This window comes from Protopterus annectens, chromosome 8.part0 (assembly GCF_019279795.1).
Source record: "Protopterus annectens isolate FY-2018-M chromosome 8.part0, PAN1.0, whole genome shotgun sequence".
In the NCBI taxonomy this organism is placed as follows: Eukaryota; Metazoa; Chordata; order Ceratodontiformes; family Protopteridae; genus Protopterus; species Protopterus annectens.
This window is the reverse complement of record NC_056741.1, coordinates 1,439,986,654-1,440,011,478: the sequence shown is the minus strand read 5'-3', so window position 1 is coordinate 1,440,011,478 and position 24,825 is coordinate 1,439,986,654. Positions and strand designations below refer to the sequence as shown.

General features: G+C 38.8%; 1 long non-coding RNA gene across 2 annotated transcripts in view; it reads left to right on the top strand.

Moving 5' to 3' along the window:
• LOC122809489 overlaps window positions 1–24,825 on the top strand; it is a 1,088,146-nt gene that overhangs the window by 231,616 nt on the left and 831,705 nt on the right. For both annotated transcript variants that reach the window (XR_006365912.1, XR_006365911.1), the window contains exon 2: window positions 1,792–1,828. This is a non-coding gene — a long non-coding RNA (uncharacterized LOC122809489). The remainder of the gene's footprint in view (window positions 1–1,791; window positions 1,829–24,825) is intronic.

The window sequence follows — 24,825 nt, the reverse complement described above, 5'->3', positions numbered from 1 at the left end:
TACTCCGAGTCAGTGGTGCAACAGGTAGCACAATAACCGATGATGCAGAAGGCTGTGGGTTCTATTCCTATACCTGGTAGATAGATTGCTGACACTGCAGTGCAGCTTAACAGTGGGTGCTTTACTCTGGACTGTGTTATCCTTTGGATGAGATGTTAAACTGATGTCCCATCTGCTTGACTTGGTGGTAGGTCAGGTGGATGTAAAAGATCCCACAGCACCTACTGAAATCGAAAAAAAAGTAGTTGAAATTCCCTGATGCCCAGGTCAAATTTCCGCATAGTACTATAAATACCACCACAGGTATCCCCTGAAAAGAAACCACTAGCCAAGTAGGACTAAGCCACTCAACAAAAGATACATGGATAGACAGATAGACAAATTCATATGTTTATTAGGGCACTAGCAATACAATGTTGCCATTTGTTGATTTTTATACACTATTATTATGATTGGATTTTTAATAGGTTTGCTTTATATCGCATTTTGTGTTTTATTTTTCTATACTTTTTCCTCACACTAATTGACTTCGGTTAAGGCTGTTGGTTGTTTGTTAACTCAGAGAGATTATATAAATATATGTCTTTGTTTCTGTTTTTGTCCCCTGAAATGCACTTAAGGTTTTTGGCTATTTCATTTATACAAAAGCACATTAATGCATGTAGTTGGGTGCACTTAAAATTTAGATTACTTTGCTGGTACTTTCCAGTCTTAGTAGATGTAACCGGTTGCAGTCATCAGGCGATGTTGTTTCTGTAGCCCTTGGTATCACTTTATGGACTTGCAGATAATGCTGAATAGTGAAACGTTTTCTAGTTCTGAACGACATGTTCATACAAGACATTACTGTAAAGTCTGTCCTGTCCTTTGAAACACATTTTCTTTATCTATGTATCTCAGGGTTTCACCTTCTCATCTTGCAGTTTTTAGATGTCACTTTTTTATTTCATTGCATAGTGCTTAATGCTTTATCACTAGTGGATGATTAATACTTAGCTTTAAAGAAATGTATGCCAGGCATTTGAACATAAGTTTGTTCATGCTTAACCCACACCTCCCAACTGTCCAGATGTTTGCCACATATTTTTCATCTATTCCTCATAAAATTTCTGATTTTCTAGTAATTCACTGGGATGATCTGAGGATTGACGTCACTAAATAGATACATTTAATTAATACATTTGAGTTTCAGACTTCAAATCCTTCAGAAAATATATATTAACACAAACCCTGTTACTCTAGCAACTTACGTTTAAGAGTAATATTTAAAATCTGTCCCTATTTTTGGGCCGTTGTCCCCCCATTTTATCAGGTTGTGTCCAGATTTCCTGCACCAAGAGGTATGTTTGCTTTGCTACTGAAATTTAACAGGTGTACTGATCTAATCAAGGTATATCATTGTTAAATGAATATTTATTTTTTTTATTTAATCTTCTTGGAGAAAAACAGAAAGAGTTAAAATATGATTGATACAGAAAGGATGAGTACTTTTATCAGACAGAAGTATTTTAAACATGTTTGTTTTATATACTATATAATCTCTAATAGCAGTGTTTCTCAGAAGAGGCCATATCACCAAGAAATCTGCAACAGCAAATCTTATTGAAATGATTAGGTGATTTTCATTGGTCCTTCAGGAAATTCACATAACACTGAGGTGAAATTCTGTTTTGCATGTGTGTGTGTTAAATGTTCCTTAGTAGTTTGCTTTCACGACGAATCTTGCCAAGAAAACAGTTAACTTTTGAATGAGATGTATACTAAACATGTATATTTTATTTCTTTTAATAGGAGGAATGGTTTCAGGCACACAGAAGAAACTTCAAATGTAAGTACATCTCCATGCACGTTTATTTGTATGTGTGTGTTTACGCCTCTTTACGTTGAAACCATCTCTATCTAATGTTGTAGCTTGTTATATAGAGCACATGCTGCTCACAGTTACAATAAAGATTCAGCATCTTTTGGCACCACAGGCTGTTTATTTCCAGACACAGCTATGGACTTGGAGCATGGACCTCAGTGCAAGTACCACAGGCATAGCATAGAAGTACAACAGGGCTTCTGGATTGTGAAACACAACTGTTTAAGCAGCATGTAACAACCTATCAAGCTGCCCGTTTATAGCTACAGTTGAGATACAGGTTGAGTTTTCCACAACAAACATGATTAAAAACGTATTCCTTAAAGGTGTATCTACATAACAACCTCTCCTACTCTGAAGTTGCAAATACATTTAAAAATGCATATGTAATATCAAAAGTTGCAGCTAGTATCTAAAGACAACACTGACTATTTCCATCTTTGCATTTTGTGTTTATACAATACATTTTGACTATCCTTCTAAGTCATTTGATGGCACACCCCTCTCTCATAATGTTTATATTTTCTTTCCTATTGTATGATGCATTTCCTTAACAGCTTTGTTCCACTGAGAGGGCACATGTCTTCCCTCTGTATTCTAAACATAAATGCAACAGACAAGACTGGAAGAAATGCCCTGAGCCATAATGTTATTGGCAGCACCAGTTTTGCTACGTATGATGAATTCCTTTCTGTAAATGATTACAACATCCTCGTCTCTTCCTTCCTCTTATTCATGAACGGTATATAACCAGACATCTCCATTTCCTGTCTTCTTTTCATATCAGCATTTGCAGCTCACCCACGTTCCTAGCCAGTGTAGAAAAATCTAGCTGCAGTCTGAGAACATTTGTTTTCACCTGTGTCGATGCTCTGTCTCTTGTTGCCTTCTGTTTACCTGAGGGATAGATTCCTTCTCTTCTCATTTAGTTCCATCACTTAAGTATACCTTGAAAACTGATGAGGCCTTTCCTTAGCCCTCTCGTTTGCCACAGTATTGCAGATATTCATCCATGCAACAGCATATACAGTAGGTACCTCTTACAATTCCGAAGACATAATTGTGATGTCTGGAAAGGAGGATGTACAGGTGTACATTTGTAGAAGTGTGTGTCAGCTTTAAGGCTGTGATACTATTGAATATTCCCCATGCCTAATGTCAGACTTAATATGTAGTAACGGATGGGGTGTAGTAATTTGTTTATTTATTTATGTATGTGTGTATTTATTTATTTGTGTATTATTTCCCTACACTTCATCAAGTGCAAATTAGAGTTTAACTCAGCAAATATAAAATCTCAGCTCATTATTTTGCATATGAAGTCACTGCTGGTGTGATTTCTAAGTGCCTGAAGTTTGTGGTTCCTTTCTTGCAACAGTTGGAGTTGGTTTAGTTTAGTTCTGGAGGAGGTTTTGTACTTTGAATTTCATCCAACTTGATTTACTGTTTATAGTTTCAGCTAAATGTCATGAATCCTAACACTGTTATTCTATACCATGCAGGTATTCATGATGCCACTATAGTTTAAGCTTTTTCCTTTGTGGAGCACATGCTTATGCCTGCTAGTAACCATGTGCAGTTGGTGCTTTCTTTCCAGTCCAAAAAAAGCATAGTTACTTATTATGGTATGTACCCAATTCAAGTGTATATGCCCTTGATTTTATACTTACTTTATCTTTTTATTTCTTTATGAAGAAGGTTGACTGATCAAAATGGATCCATTTCAGACATGACCTGGTGCAAAACAAACGCTGCAGTATTGAAAGCGCACATATATTTACATATATACAAATCACCAAATAATACTCTCAAAACTTATTTTACATTCATCAAACATATATAAATTCAACTGCACCTTTCTTTGCACAGAGTGGATGTCACTTAACACATAAGTCATTAAGAAGCAGCTTTATTTGTGGTGGTGTTATCAGGGACTCTCATCTGTCTGAATTTCCACACACACCATACCCAGGCTATTATTTTATTTGCTATTTCCTGTAATGGTAGCAAAGCACTGCAGATGCAGAATACTGTGTCCCTCCTGTTGAACTGCACCAGTTAGCAGCAATTTGCTCTCATCTTTGTCACGGCTTTCTCCAAGTAAAAAGCTGTATAAGAACCCTTTCAATCTGCCTTATGGGATTATTGTATAACAATAGCAATTCTAACATCATAAAGTTATGTTCTATTTCAGTCCCAAATATCTTATTCATTCGGAAGCATCTTCTTGCAAATGGAAGCAGTTTCCTACTGTAGTTTACTGCGCGGTTCCCTTGCAGTTTGAGGAGCTGCTCTTTTATAGCATTTTGATAAAATTGGTCCAGTTCTCTTACATTGAAACTGTCATTTATTTCTGTTGCAAGTGCAGCAAAGCTGCTAAATGGCAAACTATTATTTAACAGAATAAAATCAACTTTATTGCAAAACAGAACAAGTAATACTCATGGACGAGGTGAAGACTTTTTTTTTTATTAAACAACCTGCGTAAGCTGCTGATGTTCATCGTGTTTCACTGTTGCAGTCATTACTCTTGGGTTATCCTGCTGGCAGGCTACCCGCAGTTGGCCTGAATTCCAAAGTCTTGGTCTGGCGTCAGTTGCTGTCGCTTCTTCCCTGACGTCAGAGTGCCAGGGGTATAAAAGATGCAGCCAACGCAATCAGTGTGACTCCTCCTATCAGGTGTATATATCCTTTACCATTACGCAAACATATTAATGTCAAATAAGGAATGCTAAGTTCTAGAGGGATGAGCAAAATGATACTGACAGTATGCATGTCACTTGAGTGGTCGCTGATATATTGTAAGTTATTTATAAAATATTACATAATTAAAGTTCATACTGTGTTTATTATGATTTGTACAATTCAGCTGAAGACCTAGAATCTTACGAGTACCACCACTGTAAAGATTTTTCATTCCTGAACAGTTTGTTGTTTTCATTTCTTAAGTAACCCCTATGGCTCCAGAGGTGTGAGCATTTGGTTGAAAACTGAAGCTCTAACTTGATTTTGTGAAAAGATCAAGATGCAGTCATTGGGAGTTAAGAGTACAAACCTCCAGGGTTCCACTGGAGCAAACAAATTAAAAAATGATGAAAGATGACTGAGTACAGCTGGTAAGGCAAGGGTATTGTGGAAGTGGAAGGATGAGAGGGCAGGGATAGACAGGAGAGGAAGACTGGAAGATAATGGAAGTAATGGAGTGGGCAGGTTAAGGAAAAGTGGAGGTGAGGCAGTTGGGGAAGTGAGCTGAAAAAGATGGGAATGGATTAAAAAGTGATAAATGATATGATACAAGGAGGTACAAGACAGAAATTGTGGGAAGGTAGAGAGGGATGAGAGAGTTGATGATGTGTATGCCATCCCTGAGTATGTCAGCATTAACAGGTGATGCAGTTGCAAGATAGAACAAGTAGAAAACTTCAAATTATAAAAGAGGAAGTTTTGAGATTGAAGTTTTTGTTACATGGGCCAGGGCTCTGGGACTGTAGATTGTTTTATAAAAGGCATTTAGAAGTTGACAAAAACTTGTACAGTTTGTTCCATACCTCGGTGATAACAAAGAAGTATACAACATCACCAAGGTTTGTTTTATTTATTTAAGGGCTTGGTGAAGTAAAGTAGAGGGAGTTCTTAGACTGGGATAACAGTATTGTTGGGTAGGAGAACCCCCTATTACTGGGGCTGTAGTCAGTACAGAGCACTGTGTGCTGAGGTGAGTTGCAATGGCTGCATTGCTCTTATAAGGGCTCACCATTTTAAACTAACTGAATTGTAATACAGACGTGCGTCACAAATGAGTTAGAAACAGATTTGGCTACTTTGTAATAGGTGGTGGTTAATATGGTAAGGAAATAGGATGATGGTTTACAGGATAGTTGCTGACCACAGAGAACTTTGACAATAAGATCCTAGATGCTGATGTTTTTCTAGAGTGGAGCATGAGGTAGTTTTTAATATGATACAAGGAGTAGAGATGTATCATAATCACAGGAGTGATAGGATTTTCTAGGCCATTTTATCTAATGGCCATGTGTGCCTCACCAATACTCTCTCAGGATTTGCTTCTTTTCTTAAAGAGGGAGAGGCCAGTTAGACCAGGAATAAAATTGAGAGTACCCATCCAGTTGTCCACGTTCAGTATGCTAACATTTGTCTGCTATGGAGACTTCTATAAGATTGTCAGATTTTACCTAAACATTCTCACTACACAACCTTTTTAAAAAGAAAACAGCATCACTACACAGTGTAGTATAAGTAACTAACTATACATAGCATGGATATCTGTGTATCTGTATATGAGTATATCTGAGTATATGATGACCTACTGAAATACAAATGAATTGAAACACAGGTGACCTTTGCTGGCATTTCGAAAATCAACACAGAGAAAACTCTATAAAATCAGAAAAAAAAGATTGCAAAAGGAGAATCTCTTAAACAAAACCCTATCACAAATTCAGACACATTTTTTCTAGTTTGAATAGCTTGACCCGTTCACCGCCATACTAATATGGGCTAACTTTAAACTTAACCATGCCTCTAAGTCCAACTGTACACCTTACCTTAAAAAAAACTTCCATACCTCTACCATTATAGAAAACACTCTAGCATGTACTACATACAGCAACACACACTCACAACACTAAATCTATCCCCTTACCCAGCCTTTACTATAACCTTAACACACAAACTCTAGTTCACACACTCCAACCCCTTAATGCCAAAACTATATGTATATCCAAAATCTTTGGCACTGAAGTCCCAAACCCTCACTTACCTTACAAAAGCATACACTCGATCTTTCTTCTGTTGACATCTGCAACGATCACATTGTAAACACTTGACAAATATGCCCACCAACAAACATCACTTTCAAAAGTGGATGTCTACAGACATACAGCTCAAAGGTAGCCTAGCCTGTGAATGATGTGTTTATGTTTCAGTATGTAGCTGTCTAGCCAGACAGGTGCCTATACATAGACAGGTCATGCCAAAAGTAGTCAGTGAATAATCTGCATGTCACTACTGCAAAAGACACATGGAGTAGTCTTTACCAGCTAGTAATGAGGCGCATTCCATTTACTTCTCAGATCTGAAGAATTTAGAGTAAACAGTTTTCCAGGAAATTAAACAAACTGTTAAACTTTGTTAGCCTTCTGTCACTGATGATGATGTAAGAAGTCTGGTTATACCAAAAGAATGTGAGTTAAACTAAAATCCTGAGTCATGGAGATCAGTAAGTGGATAATTAGCTGAATTATCTGACCCTAATGTAGTGTCACTCAGCCACACACAATGACAGGTGATAACTATATGTTTTAACTGACTGCTCACGTGAATCTGCAAAATTAAGCACAAAAACAGTAGTTTAGTAAGTAACACACATACATACATGCATACATACATACATACATAAAACAAAATTGTCACCTTCTGAAATGCAACTGCATAATTTTAACATTGTCTGACCCTCTACTTTTGTTCTTGAAAGGAGGTATATGCAATTGTAAGATGTTCTGCAGGGTCACTATGCTCTCAACATTAAAGATGCTATGGAATAAAATGGATTTGGATCGGCATTTGGAGATCAGAACACGGTATAGGACATACAAATATAATTAAACGAATACTGCGAAGTGGAAGGTAGAAGTCATTGCTTTCCTGCAGTGGAGCATCATAAAAATATCAGTAATATTCAGTAGATTAAAATGCATGGGAAATATGCCTCAGATTTTCATGAGTTATGTCTGTTATCTTCTTCCTCGCCATGTGTTACATAAATAAATAAAATTCCTATATGTGTATGCATATCTAGATATATGACTATAAAAGTTGAGAGAGACTATATAAATAAAAGACCAAAATAAAAATGAGCATAAAAGACTACCTTCCCCAAAGACCAAAAACAAACTTGAAATCAACACACATGAATTTAGGGATATCAAACCTACAGACATACACAAATTCCATGATAAACTCTCAAATTTTACTTGTAAAATCAATTGTCCTAATGCAGTCCCAACTGCTACTTATGCAAAAAAGTTTCAATTCCCACCTAAGTGCTCAGATTTTGGCTTTGCTCGAACCAAATATAATGGTAAATTTAGGAGCAGATCACACTGGTGGTTCACTGTGTAAATAAGCCCTATAGTAAGAGAACTTTTAAAACCATATAGCAAATTCAGTCATTCCATATTGATACCTGTGTTAAAATAACTAGCAGGGAACTAAAAACTACCCTCAGGAAGATTAAAGTCAGACATAAACTAAAACTAGCATTAGAAGACAAGAATAATTTTAAAGCCTTCTTTACTTTTATCAAGAAATGAAGATGCAACACCCAACATGTACTGAACCAATACAAAATGACACCACCTACTCTGACCTGAAAGGCATAACTAATTTACTGTCAGACAGGCTGAATGTTAACTTTACCCTGGAAACAGCTATTGAAACATTGCAAATCCCTGAGTCTGTCAAACTAAGATCATAAAGGGTTTAGTCCTAGTTGAACTAAAACCAAAAACACTACTTTCATTGGTCTAATTAATTTTCCTGAATGCCCAATAAATAATAATAAACACAGCCTAGATGAACCCTTTTTGAACCTGTTTAACCTAAATTTACCCACAGAGTACATCCCAGAAGTTTGGAGAACTGCAGTTGTGATGACACCTTCCAATGGTGGCCCTGCTACATAGGCCAGGAGTGTAGACCCATTAGTCTGATTAATCTGCAAAGCTATGGAATGTTTTATATCTGATTTTATAAGCAATATCAAAACTCTCTCCCATCGAACTTGACCCCCAGCAGATTGGTTTTGTGAAAGGAAGATCATATCAACTAAATTTAGTAACCTTGTTTGAGATAGTTACAGAAGAAATAGGTAGTGGTCATTCATTTCATACAGCCTATGTGGATCTGGCCAAAGCATTTAACACCATCCCTATGTATGTGAGCTAATAGTCCTGAATGTTAACCTTTATATGGTTTGGTGGGATAATAATCAACCTGGAGGGAAGAACTCACATTGTTATATTGGCAGGTTCCTCCTCATCAAATAAAAGGGTAACCATTTGTAAACCCACTTTTTTGTCATATACTTCTCTGATCTAAAATCCACAGCAAACATATGACTTACTAAGTTTGATTATGACTTTAAACCGGGTTTATTGTTAAGCAACCCTCGGTTACCAATTCATTGCAACACCTGACTCACACTAACCATTCCCTATGGAAAATAGTTTGAAATGAAATGCAAAAAAGTGCAGTATTGTCACATTTGGAATTGGAAAACAAAGTTCTTTCACAATGCACAATATAGCCGGTACCCCATGCTAAATTGATAAGGTAGACATAGCTCTTTGAACCTTGCTTGACAGCTCTCTCTCCTTCAACCACCATGTAACATCATTAGTAAGAAAGCCATGCTATATTTAGCACACCTATTATCTAAAGACACGTCAGACAGATCTGCAGATATCTTCATTCCTTTGTACATAGTTCTGATTAGACCAGCTGTAGAGTATAATGCCTTCTTTGTCATGTATCTGTCCAGGTACATCAGGCAACTTGAGAGTCCCCAGAGATTCCCAATAAGGAAAATTACTGATTTAATGACTCTGGACCAGCAGGAGAGGCTTGACTTCCTATTCTTATACGGAGTCTCTACCCTGGACCAGCAGGAGAGGCTTGACTTCCTATTCTTATACGGAGTCTCTACCCTGGACCAGCAGGAGAGGCTTGACGCCCTGTCCTTATACTAAGTCTCTTACACTGAGATCTAGATCTGTTTCAGCTTTCTGTATCATTAGGGATCCATTCCTCCTTCATTTCTTGAATTTCCGCAAGACCTATAATTTCACAATATTCCATCAAGAAGGACTTAAATCTCTGCTAACAGAAAACTTATTGAAAGGACAGATATATTTCTCAGTGTTTTCCCATATTCGGAAAAAAATTTCTCTACATGTCAAACCAGCTGACATTCTTTTATCCATTAAATCAAGCCTTGATGACTGGATGGGCATCCACAAATTCATCAGTGGACAAACGTCTTTGTTTTTCTAGACATGAGTGGTAAAACATAAGCGTGAGTTTTGTCAATGTGCAGATAATCTCTGGAATTACTTGCCTTGTAATTTCTATGATTAACTGCAATGATTTGTGGTACAGAACAAGTAAGTAATGAAGTATATACTCTTGTTGTTAGTGCAAACCAGTCAGTCAGTTCTTCCTTGCATTTAATCACTAGTTCCCCACCAAGTATATAATCAGTTAAGTTTTCCCACCCTGAATTGTTCTCATGTTTTGGTACTAGTATGAATGAGAGGACATAATTCTTTGAGTTGCAGTTAAGAATTTTCTTTTGCAGAAGTAAAAACAATCATACTTGCATTTTACGTTTCTTATCTTTGGTAGTGAGGTGACTAAACTCTGATGCCCCCTCCACCCTCACCCCACAGACACACTCACTTATAAAATGTTATGTGCCCATTTTATTGGTAGAACACAAGGGCAGTAATATTTGTAAATAATGCTTTAGGTTATTTTACTTATGTCTGGACACAAAACAAGACAAGCCTTACACCAGAATTTGCTAAAGGGACCTCTGCTCAATGTTTCATTTGAAAGAAGTAAGAATGCTGAAATGGATTCATGTAACTGCTGCAATGCACTTCTGTCTGATTAACAAACAAGTTTTTTTAAAGACTTTTTCTGTATTCTTCATAGTTAATTGCAGTTTATTTATTTTTTACTAACCTTGAATGCCTGCCTGAGATAAAAATTCCATTTTCAGGGGCAGTCTGGGATAAAGCCAACATGCTAGACATAGAAAGTAAACACGCATTGTAACAAGAGTGGAGCAAAGTACAGTTGTTAATTACAGTACTGTTCTGGAAGTGATGAGACCTTGATGAACATTAACTACCTGCTGAGCAAAGACAAAGGCTAGACAATGGGGCAATAGAGAAAGGAACAAGCTGTAATAAAAGAAAGCGAGAAAGAGAAGCCGTTAGTATCAAAGGCTGTGATTGTCTGAAGGTGAACTGCCTGTAATAGGATCTGAACATCTCTGTAGAGAGAAAAAAAGAGTAACTGGGATGGAAAAACAACATGAAAATACTCAGGCAAAATGGAAAAGAAACTTGCAGACCACAAGTGGGATTTGTAAATCATTATAGAACTCACAAATATGTTGGTGAATTGCTGGGGGTGGGTGTTTGTGTGAATTGCCGGGGGGGATGCTTACGGATCCTAAAGAAATCCTACTTCTTGCTATAGAACAAAGGTTTACAAGCTGTTAGCAGCTTCCTTATGTTAAAGCTCACTATGGTGGGGGGGGGGGGGGCATGTAAATACTCCATCTGCTTGTGCAGTATGGAATTCTAAAGGTGGTGACAACTTTAGGTTATTCTCCCTCACCCCCCTCCCCCCAAAAAAAGAGAAGTTTTAATACTTACTTGGTGCAATTGATACCTAAAAATGTGGGAAAAGCAGATATGGGTTACCAGAAAAGAAAGAGTTCAATAAAAAGGGAAATACTCCTATTGTATAATGACAGCTTGCACTTAGCCATGTAATTTACGCTTCATTGTTACAAAAATATTTTCAGGATATAACAGCATATGTGATATTTATACAAAATGGTAACCATGTGCACCATCAGTAATATGACAGAGAGCAGTGGTTTTCACTAATTGTTCTTCTTGACCTGTTCCTGCACATGGGCACCTCATCTTAAAGCTAGACCCCATAGCTGGAGTTGTGTGTTTAGAAGAAAGAGGAGAAGGATATATTTCATTAATAAGACGTATATGACAGATATTGACATTTAATGGGAAGTGGGATATATATGGAGACTAGATTTTGCTATTATTACAAGTGTGCCTGATGATTTGGGAAAAGTGGGCCACATTTCATTAATGTGACAACTGAAAATAAGTGTTCAAAGTGGAAAGACAAAATAATTAATGCCTTTGACTCAGGTGGGTGCTCATAGGGAAGGATGTGTGCACTTATCTGGGTTTGTAAGTATGGGGAGACACTAATTTAACTATAATGCTGAGACTGGATGTGGAGCGAGATAGAGACAATTTGCACATTTAATATGAGTAGTAGATGTTCTTCATGTTTCACTGTTGCAGTCATCACATTTGGGTTATCCCTGCCAGGGTAGCCCTCGGCCGGCCCGAATACCAGAGACTTGCGTCGTTGCTGTCGCTTGAGGATTGACGTCCAGTCATCAGTGGTATAAAATAAGGCAGCTGACACTATTACATCAGTATTTCTTGCCATGGAGCCCGAGGCAGAAGCAGTTTGCATGAGTACCAGTCGGCCGCTACCTGAGTTTTTGTTTCCGAATTGAAGTTGAAGTCTTCTAAAGCTAAGTACCCCGTTGGGATCCTTTTTTTTTGCATTAACCAATGTCAGAAAATGTTAATAATTGTCTCGCCTGTGGAAAGCAAATACCACACCGAGACTTCCACTCTTACTGTGTCACTTGTCTAGGCCTAGACCATGACGTCTCCTGTTATCACTTCTGTGCTTTGTTTAACGCCAGAACTATCTGTCGTTGGGCCCTTATTGTAGCCAGATATTTTCATTTATAGTCCTTGAATTCCGATATGGCTTCGGTAAGCCATCGTACAGTAGATCTTCTGAAAAAATGTAAAAATAATGACAGAGACAGACTGCACAGGTCCAAGCCTTCCGACGACGCTTTTGTTAAGCTAGTCGTCAGTCCTCCAGTACTCAGTGAGGTGCTTTCGCTGCCCCTGATGCCCACTTCAGTTGATTCGCAGGCTGCTACCAAGACCCTTTCAGAGTCCGGTATGCCCCAAAATTCGTCTTCATCCAAGGATCCTGCGGTCATCTCTACCTAGATGGGTCCAGAGCCACTGAGCAGGCAGTGGTTTCCGAGGAAGTCCTTTGCACCACCAAATCTCGACACAAACCGATGTCTTCTTTTGTGACTACCGTTTTTTTTTAAAACAACCCAAGTTCCTTAGGCTCAGGATTCGAACCACACCCAAGAAACTGACTATCCACTCTCAGGCACCTACTACCTTGCCTCAGTCTCAAATGCTTAAAATGGCAGAAGACCTTATCATGCTTAATCAGGGGAAGCCAAGATACCTCCTCAAAAAGGAAAAGAGATCTGTCCCCAGTAGTTTTGTCTGAACAAGAGTCGGATGAATGTGATGCCTCTGACTATGAAGTCATGTAGCGCCTCTTCACTTATGATGATTCTGATGCAGAGGAATCCATTACTTCAGCCTCTCCCCCAGACAATTTTTCCTTTGGGGAAACCCTGCATACTTTAAGAGAGCATTTCCAATGGGAGACTCAGGGAATTCCTAGATCTTCTGCAACACAGACCCTTAGCCATCCCCCCAGTCCTGGATGTGGTGGATGATGTTTTCCTTGAATCCAGCTTGACTCCTGATGCCCTACCTTCTGTTCCCAGAAAATCAGACAGGTATTACAAAGTCCCTGAGTCCATGTAATCCGGGATATGCCTTTCTCTTTGTACTGTGATGGGCACCCTGAAATGCCATTTTTCCCCAACTCACCCAGCATTTTGATTGTATATATGTTGTGACTTCATCTAAGCCTGCTGCTCTCCCTGACTTCATTTTCCATAGTGCTGGTCTTACTTCTTGTAGGGTAGGATTCTCCTCTTCTTTCATCATAGGCTGTGTCTGAGGTAATACAGCTTTTCTGGATTTTCTTGATTAATAAGCTGCTGAGAATATTTGTTCTATCCTCTGGATAAGTGAGCCCATTATTGCTGGCATTTCCTATGAATGGCATCTCACAACTATCTTCATTGTTTTTCTGTATTTGCCTTGCAACCCAATAGCATTTCTTTGTACTACCTCCTGAGTCACATTCCAGATGCTGGTAGAGTTTCCATGCTGCTTTGTTCTTTGCCATTGTGACTTCTCTCTTAGCTTCTTTGTTAACAAACCAGTATTTGTTTTATGCTGGTCCATCTTTACTATTTCTTATTTCTTACTACACTCGATTTTTTTCATAACTTCCAGGAGTTTTCCATACCATAGCTTTCCTTATGTACTTTATTTCCATACCTGGCTCAGCTTCATATCTGTTCAATACTCTGCCAGTCACCTTTGACTCCAGATATTGTCTTCTTCTTGAGGCAGTGGAGCACTGAGTAATTCTTTAAACTCTTCTGCTTTCACTTCAGTCAATTTCCATGTCTTCAGGCAAATCTCTGTTGACTGGAAAGCCTTCTCTGAACCCTGCTTTCAGCTGATGGTGATTGTGATGTCCCTCCACTGGGCTAGTGATCAAGGAGTCTCAATCCTCACCACTGCCACAGGTGGGGAACACTCACTGTATGAAAAATAGACTCACACAGACAGTATTTAAAGATGCAGGCCTCTGCATTGAACACAATTTACCTCAAGAGCACACAAGGAATGCACACCCCAGTTCTGTGGCTTGGCTTTCTCTTCAGGCCCCATATAAGACTCCCCACTGAAAACTATAAATCTGAGTCCTTAGCTGGGTGTTCCAAGCCAAGTCCTCCACCACCTTCTCTGTGAAAAAAGTACTCTCAGTGTCCCTGTTCAAAGTAGCTGTCAGACACACTCTCTTTGACGTTTGATTTTCACACACACACACACCTGGGAAAGGCTAGCACAGCTTACTCGCTCTGCCACCTCCACATAGACTATAAGGTAGATTTGCTGCCACCAGAACACCTGAAGCCATCTAATTTAAGAATCTTACCAGGGTGCCCAATTACATTTAGTAAAATTAATACTTACACAATTGGTAGTGTTTAACCAAGTAGCAAGACTTCAGGAACGTGTAGCCACAGTACCACTAAAAATTTCAAGTACTTTCAAAGGTTACATATTTTTTAAAAGACCAGCCACAATTAAAGGTTTAGATACATTTAATAAAAAAAAAAAAAAAAACATGAAAATAGTGAATGTCTATTTACAATACAATAAACACCAGAGTTTCAATCACAGGAGATATAAAAAACACAGATAGAAAGCATCAGACAGATACAGAAAAAACAACATATAGCTAAACCCACTATATTTTTTTAACTCATTGAAAAATTACTGTTCCCTAGTTGCTTACTAAAGCAAGGCAAAAGTGGATGAATGTCTTGTCAGGTCCAAAAACAGCATGCATTCCTCACATCTCTCACTAGTATTCAAATACAATTTCAGTGATGGCTACAGAATGACATCACATTTTGTCACCTGACTCTGTGATTCCCACACTACCCTCTCACTAGAAACTGAGCCAGGATCTGACACTGATGTGTCACAATACAGGCATAGAACTTTAGCTAAGGTTTATTATAGCATTTGGAAACTGTAAAACAATTCCAACACTTCCACCCTTCCTGCAGAAACTAACAAACCATTCTGTGACACCCGAGGGTCAAAGTCAAAGTAAACTTTATTGTCATTCAGAAATCACACAAGTGCAAAAACTGAAAGAAATTCTGTGTCTTTGGATTCAATGTGCAGACAACATATAGACTATTTTCATAGACATTTACACATGTAACACTTAGCTATTTCATCACAGACATGCAGGCAGATAGACTAATATTGCACATAATTAAAAACACATTTTAACACTCTTTGAACTGAACACTTGCTTGCATGAGACTTTAGTATTGCACAGGTACTTGGTTAAGCAGTTGGTAGCAGTTAGCTCACCACTAAGGACAATAGAGCAGGATCCCAGTGCAGGCTTTTGACAGACATTGTGTCTCTAGCTGCATTCAGACCTGTGAGATAAAATCTTAATAGCCTAAATCAAGTCATTTAATTTCAGGCTATTTTTCTTAAGGTTAGCTGGGCTGAGCTTAACCACTTCTCTTCCAGTATCCTCTGTTAACATGTATACATTTCACTAGTTACAACAATACAGTCCGGCATACATGCTTATTTCTTTTCTGTCCAGCAGGATCCACTGTTAATACATTTTTAACAAAAGAAACTTTACAAATACATTTGTAAGTACATAACACAAGCATCTGTACAAATCAGTTTGATATTAAAATGACATATAATTCTTTACTAAACTCCAGCTAGCTATACTGGCATATGTTACACATGCACTGTCCTACTCCCTGTGGCACAGTTGATACTACCTCCCATCATCACAGTGATAACAAGAGATTCATGCTGTGAGCTGTCCATTTCACTGAGAATGAAGTTTCAAGCTGTGATTTTACTCCGTTGTCCTTTCCTTAATAGCCGGATGTCTGTCTAGGTGGCATACTGATCACTCTTGTATGTGATGTTATGACTGCCTCTTTCTCAATGATCCATGTGATGGTCCCATCAATCATTTCTCAGAAGCATAGAATGGCCTCTCCTTTAATGCTGTTGCCTCACCTATGTAGACCTAGGCAGTTCTCATATACTCTTCTGTCTCTCCTCATATAGGCATTCAGCACCTCATTGTCAACATCAACTCATTTTGTCCTGCTTTATCTAGGAGGTCTGGAAACTGCTTCTGAATGCCCTCTTTTTTTATTATCACAGCTTGCTGTAGGGCATAGGATGAGATTATAATTATTGGCCTGCCTTTACACTGGAGTTGGATTGCCATGAGTCTATCACTAATTCTGATGGGTAGACTGAATGGCCAAAAAATGGACTTAAGTATACAAAGTCCAAGTTAACCATTTACTGGAATATTCAGTTTTCTCCAGGGTATGGCAGTCTCTGAGTTGGTATATACAAGTTCAGGTGTGTGGGGGTGAAGAGGGGCTTGCCTCCTTGCAAAATAAAAAAAGTTTAAAGAAGAAGAGCGATCTTCGAGATTCACTCTTTTCCTTAGTCTTTGGCCTTTTTCATTCAGTGTGTTGGTTCTCAGCATTTTAAGTACTGACATTTCAATAGGGAGATGTTCTGATGACTTGTTTAGCACACTTCCCTCTCCTTGAATCTGGATCCCATACCAAGCAACTTGCTGCACTGTCTTCCCACCTTGTCTCCTCAACATAAGGATATCCAGTCTCCTCATTACCATCAATCCACCCACTTCCAAGCTACACTTTATCAATGAAACTGCACTCAGTGTAGGAATCCTTAGCTTATTTTTGGCAGGTTGATTGGCTTTACATCCAGCTTTTCCTTAAAACATTTATCACAGGTAACCTGGGCTTGGCAACTGAACACTATCCAGCCAGTAGCTAATTGACCCAGGGCTGCTGGGTTTTATGGTGAGCACACCCTGGTGAATAGGAGAATGTAGACCCTGGCTATGGATGTCTGATGAGGAATGGAGGTGACTGGATCTTCAGTCCTCAGTACCAGCAAATATCCGCACCCAGTTTTTGGTAATTTTAGTCATTGTGACCAAATCAAGTACCACCAACGTTTAATACTGCTGAGTGAATAGCCCAGATGCAGCACATAGTCTGTGGCCTATGTTCTCCTGTCTAGAGGATACTGCACACCACAGTTATTTCCTAATGCAGTTGGTGTATCTATATGGGATCACTACGAAATACCAAACGCCCAAAATCCCCATGCTGAAAACACCGAGACCAGATGACCAAAACCCCACATTACCGAAAGACCAGAAGCACGAAATGCAAAATCCCGATGTTAAGGGATTTTGCATTAGCGCTTCTGGTGTTGCGGTTCAGGTAAGTATGTGTGTGTAACTGTGTTTGTGAGGGGTGTAGTGTGTGTAAGTGTGTGTTGTGACTGTGGTGTGTGTGTGTGTGTGTGTGTGTGTGTGTGAGGGACTGTAATGTGTGGGTGTGAGTTTCCCTTGTGTGTCTGTTTGTGCGATCTCGGAGTTAGAATAATAAAGTATGGAGGTAGGGGGTGCCACCCCTCAGATGGGGGGTGCAAGGGGGCTTGCCTCTTGCCTATGTCTAGTGTAGGATGCATTGTTTGGTTGTGGGGGGAAGATGTGGGTATGTGTGTGTGTGTGTGTGTGTGTGTGTGTGTGTGTGTGTGTGTGTGTGTGTGTGTGTGTGTGTGTGTGTGTGTGCTGTTTGGTTGTGTAACTTTCACAATTTTGAATTTTGTGGTTTTAAATATTCAGTATTGTGGGGTTTGGGCATGTGGTTTCAGTGTTTTAAGCGTCGGGATTTTGAGCGTTCGGTATTTAGTAGTGATTCCATTTATATATATATATATATATATATATATATATATATATATATATATATATATATATATATATATATATATATTACATCACCAAATGCTTAAAAAAGCGAATGGTGATTAATCGACCCTATGTAAGCGAAATCTTACAATGTCGAACTGTCAGAACAGCGATTTTTTTTCCAAGGGAAAAAATTGCTGTTCCAACAAAAAAATAAATAAAAAACAAAACACTTTAAACATTACAATAAGTGGAGGGCTTAGCCTCCCACACCCCCCTACTTAAATATACCAACTCCGTGACCACACTACAGTAACGAAAACACCAAAGTAATAAAGCAGCCAAGCAAATTCTTTCCCAGGGAAAGAATTTGCTTAAAATACACTTTGATATTTTGCCGTTTCAGTCTTTTCAGTTCGACCAAGACGCATCTTCGGTCTTCTAATAGGAACCCTCTATATATATATATATATATATATATATATATATATATATATATATATAGGGTCTATATTATATGAATGAATGTTCATGTAATCAAATGCTCTAATGAGCAAAAATCCCGGAAATTGAGATGCATGCTGTGGGATCACAAAACAGTGAAGATTGGAGTATTTGCCCTTTCCTCACTGTAGTGCAATCGCGGAGTTGGAATATATATTTAGCGGGGGGTGTGGGGGGCACAGCCCCCCACAATATCGTTTTCAATTTCCATAATTGTCGCTCATTAGAGCGTTTGATTATATGAAATTTCATTCATATAATATAGACCCTATATATATATGTGTGTGTGTGTGTGTGTGTGTGTGTGTGTGTGTGTGTGTGTGTGTGTGTGTGTGTGTGTGTGTGTGTGTGTGTGCATGTATACATATATATATATATATATATATATATATATATATATATGGATATATATTTACAGATATACATATAGATCCTTGGTTCAATTCTCTGCTTGGGTGCCTTCTGTGCGGAGTCTGCATGTCCTCCCTGTGTACACGTGGTTTCCTCCTAGTGCTCCGGTTTCCTTCCACATTCCAAAGATATGAAGTAAGTGGATTGAGCGATCTAAATTGGCCAGAGGTGTGACTATGTGTGTGAGTGAGGGGTGTGGATGAACTATTGCAGGAGGGCTAGCCACTCTTGACTCTAACTGATCGTCACTGTTGAAGTGATACCCTGACCCCATATGCAAAAATGGGAAAAAGGGGTTGTGGATATATGTGCGTGTGTCTATTTAAGATATATATACATACACACACATACACACAGACACACACACACACACACACACACACACACACACACACACACACACACACACACACACACACACACACACTTATATATGCATTGTCTTGGAAGTCATGCAGTAAAGCCTAAAACGGCAAGGGTTAAAATGGAACACGTTTAATGAAATGTGTAAGAAGCTGAGATAAAGCAGTAAGTGCTTTTGTCTGGTGATATCTACATTTCTTCAGACCGCAATGGCCAAAGGCATTTTTATATTTATGCAACTGAAATAACTTCATGCTTAAAAATATTTCTGTTATTAAATTGTCTTTATCTGTTGTTACAGAGTCCCTCTATGTGATGCAGCTGAAAACACCCTCCTTATTAATGGAATATTCTTAAGCATAAAAGTTCTTTGGAATGAGTAAATGTAAAAAATATAGACAGATAGACAGACAGATTGATTCCTTTTTTTTTTCATTATGGTCTGAAGAAGTCCAGATACTGGACAAAAGTACTTTTTTTGTTTTTATCTCAGCTTTTAGTGGCATTTTATTAAATATATTTCATTCTAACCCTTTGTCAGTTTTAGGTTTGTATCTGTAGCTATTTATATAAGTATATATAGACAGGTATAAATACAGGTACATAGATATATGCAGATATGGCTCTACTTTAAATTACTGTAAATCCGTAACACTGAAGATGAAATAGTCAAGATGAAAATGATGATACCTAGAATGCCAGACCATGCCTTTTTTCCCAGGGCAAGTAAACACTTGCCAACGTGGGGAATAATGCCCTTTTCCCCACTGTAGTGTGATCCCAGAGTTGGTATATTTAGTTGGGAGGGGTGTAGGGGCACAGCCTCCCACGTTGGGGGGTGTATCCCCCCACGTAAGTGGGTTTCAGATAGTTTGGTGTGTTGTAGTGTAGTTTTGGGCAAGTGTTTACTTGCCCTGGGAAAAAAGACGTGGTTCGTCATTTTACGTTTCCTTATTTTCTTCTTGGCTATTTCATCTTCGGTGTTATGGATTTACGTTAATGTAAAGTAATAACCACTGGTGGGGAAGCAGCAAATAAACCAGCAACCAAGAAAACCACTTCCAAGCCGATAACTAGTCCCCGTACACTCACGTGAAACCAACAGACAAGAAAGATGCTACGATCATTAGACACTCTTCACACACTTTATTGTATAAAATAACAAACAGTCAAGCGCTTTCGTCAAGTAGACTTCCTCAGAACAATAGTTTTCCGAAATCACTCAGCTTTTATACCTTAGATCAATTAATTAATCAATTAATAAACTCATTAAGCGCTAAAAAACACAGTGTTATTAATTTATGTATATAGTTATTTAAATATTTAAAAAATCATTTGATGACACATAAAACACATAAAAACACATAAAATAGAGATGAGAATGTGATGCTTAAAAACTATAAGGGATGAAATTTTAATGTAAAGTAGATACACAGTCAAACACACGCACACTCACACACAGACACACACACACACACACACACACACACACACACACACACACACACACACACACACCCACACACACACACACACACACACACACACACACACACACACACACACACACATGCACACCATTAATTTTACATTATGTAACAGGTCAGATTGTCACTGTTTATAAAGAATGTTATAAATACATTGGCTGGAGATTTGCCTGTGCTTTTAAGTCATCTGCCATTGGACACTTATTTAGAATAGCAGTGTGCACACTGTTTAGTATATGAATGTGTCATTCATTCAATTTACAAGGCTGAATTACGCTATAAAAATGCCAGCGCAGTACCTTAATGAATCATTTTCACAGACATTAGGTGCCACATGGTTAATGCCACTAATAGTCACAAGCTCCTGCTAAAAAAATAGTGGGAGAGAATCTGTTTCAGCACAAAAGCATTGGTATAATTTGGATCTTACTGACATTACAACTTTGGCCAGCTGTTTCCCTATATAAATTCAGTGCTTTATTAGAGTCACATAAAGTCAATACTTTCAGTTTATAGTGCCTAAGGTTTGTTTATACTGGATGGTTGGTATGTAACATAGAATCTGAGGCCTGTGTGTGAATTGTAGTTATGTTGCTGCAGATGTAACTGTTTGCAATGTGTCTTGTGTAGAACATCTAGCAATACTACATTAATATCTTTGCGGTACATTACTGATCTAATGGTGAGATTGGGCATCACCGAGGTGGAGCTGTCAGTATCTTTATGCTGCTTGTCGTTATGTCTCTGCATTGCAATTCATAAAGCTTTGATCCCCGTAGTTTCATAGGTTTGTAGGTATGTACTAGGCTAATGGCCCTGGAGCCTATATAAGCCTAGCCCAAGAAGATTCCCTGGCATCATGCCACCCAAGGTTAGTTTCCAGTGCCCCTGTCAAGGAAGGCCACTGAAATGATCCCTGGGGTGAACTTCCTATTGCCCATCCACTCGTCAATATTTCTCTTAAAGAGGGCCAGTGAAGTACTCCGCTTGACTTGAATGGGAAGTTTGTTTCAGAGTATGAGAAGTCTCTGGGTTAGGAACCTGTCCCTCCAGTATAGGAAAATAGCTTGCCTATTTTTGGTACTTGAACCATGAATGCCTGCATGTAAATCCGGGACTCTACTACATATCTCCAAATCTCAGTTTGGAGTTGAGGCTTGACAGGCTTATCTCAGGCTTGACACTCAGCACTCATTCTAATGTCATTAATACAGGGAGGTGTATCCTAGGCAATGGCCTGATTAGCTGCAACTGGGTTGCATCACAGTTATCTGGTTCAGCATGCATGGTTGCGCAAGCTTGAGTAGCTGCACATTTGGAAATGCCACACTTGTCACTCGTCTGGTCAGGATAAAACAGACGAACAGTTTTGGGTTCAGTTGAAGCACTTTATTATATACAAACACGTCAGGAGTGAGGCTTAATAATTTATACTTAAATAAACTTATAAACAGACTAACTACTGCACTCATAGATGTTAACACTCTGGCTGTTCTCTCAAAATGGCACTGCTGCCTGCATGTGCTCTCTATTTATATGCACATGCCCTCACTTTGAAATGCTTCTTAAAGTTATAACACACACACTGTCCTACAACACTGACCATGGGGGTCCTCATTATATTTTTTATGTATAGTTACACATGCCATTATTATTACAGTACAGACCCAGACCTCTCTCTGTCTCACTTTTTTTTTTGCAGGTTCCTAGCAACCATCACTGTGATATGTGTGTAAATAGAGCAATTGCTATCTCTTACCGATCAGCCCATAGCCCCACTCTCCATTAATACCCATCATCAAGTGGAACAAGTTTTGGCTGTTCCTCACAGTAAGACGACTCAGTCCAGGAGGAACAGTGGGGTTCTGTAATGTTCCATACTGAGTAAATGTCCAATCTATTTTTATTGCTAGATGGAGTCCTGATCTAGGAGAATGAAGTGGTTGAACTTCTACCTCTGTAGCCAGGGAGGGAGTGAGTTGATTTGGGAGTGGTCATCACACTGTGGCTAGCTCTGATTTCTGGGAGGCAGGCAGTTAAGTGATAAGCCCTGACCCCCCCCCCCCAACTGGGTATGCCTGTAACTATCTGAGGGTATGCAGTGAGACTTTGAGATGCACATCCACACCACAACATTTGACACAGTTAAGTACCCTCTAGGTAAGGGTCTTTGTATTAAGTTCATGTCCTGCCCCTCTGGCTGAAGGAAGGAAAACAAGTTAAAGCTTCTTATTCTTGCTCTGTACTGGTTTACCATTCTGCATCCTTTCTACTTCTACTGTAGCCCAATTGCAATTCAGCTTTTACCAGCTGTGCTCATTGTTTGCTTGATTCTGGGTGATTTGCTGACCATTATCCTCCTGTAGTGGCTTAAATGCATACTATTCATTGGTCACCATTATCCTGTACTGTCATGAATGTATATTATCCACTGGCCACAATAACCTTATATTGTCACTGTATTGTCAATGTAGAAAAGTTACTCTTGATGGCTGGAAGATTGAATGGTTATAATGTCCATTTCTGGGATACATGTAAATATTGCAGAGTGCAAGACCGAAAAGAAGCAATCTTTTTTTTGTGTGAAGGTAAGGAAATTTCTCATTACCCCAAAACCTGCATGATCTCAGGATTACTATATTTAAATATTTTTTGTATGGGTGTCTTGGCTTCTAACACTGTTAAACGTGGCATCTATAGATCCTGTTTTCTCATACCAGGTATGACCTGACCCTCTATTGTAATAAAAACTTTTTGTGTCATGTTACCATGACAAGGAACTGTCATAAAACTAGACCTCTCACTGGTTATCCTAACATTGTACTGAAATAGAACAGCCCATCTATTGGTTACCCTAGTCCAGTATTGTCATAAAGGCAGATAGCCACAGGTTAAACTGACCATGTAATGCCATGAAAACACATATCTTATTGGTTATACTGAAATTCCACTGATTATCCTTACCTGTTTGGTCATAAAAGGGGATTACGGACTGGTTATTTTACTGTGAACTGACACAAAACCAGATCTTTCATTCGTTACGTTGCCCTTAAACTGGCAGGAATGTGTCAGCAATTACTTCCTTGCATTCGCTAAATACAGACTGTGCATTTTTGGCAGGCTAATACATAAGTCATGTACAGTAGAATGAATTATTTAGCAGGGTAATTTATTTGTTACTGAGTAGTTCTGTGTACCTAAAAGATAATTATCCTTTTACTAAATATGCACCAAGTATTGCTACAACAACCTGCATCAGCTATATGTTAAACAGTAGCAACACTGCAGAGAAATTTGGGAAGCAGAAGGTTGGGGACCAAAAATAGGAAAGAAAATTAAGACATCTGGAGACAAAGTGGAATAGTTCAAGAAGAAGACTGATTTACAGAGGAAGGGATTGCAAAGAAAGATTTAAGGCAACAAAGGAGTCAACATAGAATGTCAGAGGCACAATGGATGAAATGCTTGGTACTCAGTGAAGCTTGGAAAAAGAATGCAGTGAGAGCAACAGGAGAAAGAAGCAGGTATGAGAGGACGGCAAAAAAAGAGAGTATGGCACCCTGAAGATCGATGAAGCATTAAAGGGAGAGAAGGGGCAAGGTTAAGGAAATGAGAATGAAAAAGAACTGGGAAGGGGAGGAAGGATGGAAGGAAATAGGATACTGGCAAAACGCAATAAAAGTGGGGAGCCACACAGAATGGGACATTAAACCCTGAGAATACTGCACAGATGGTGTATGGTATCTAACCCCTCAGAGATTGGTAAAGAAAGGCAGAAAGGAGGATACTAGATGCCGAAGACATCGGGAGGAAGTGGCAGGAATGATACACATATTCTGGGACTGCAGTTGGGCACAAGAAGTTGGCAAGCAGGCACTGATGATTTCGAGAGACATATTTCAAAAGGAAGCATAGCTTATGTGAGAATTTTGTATATGGGGCAGAAGGAAAGAGGGCAGCATCTGGAAAGAAAGAGAAATAAACATTATCAGACTGCAGAGTAGTGAATTTAAAACTATCATCACTCAAAATTGGAAGGTGACAAAACAGTACATG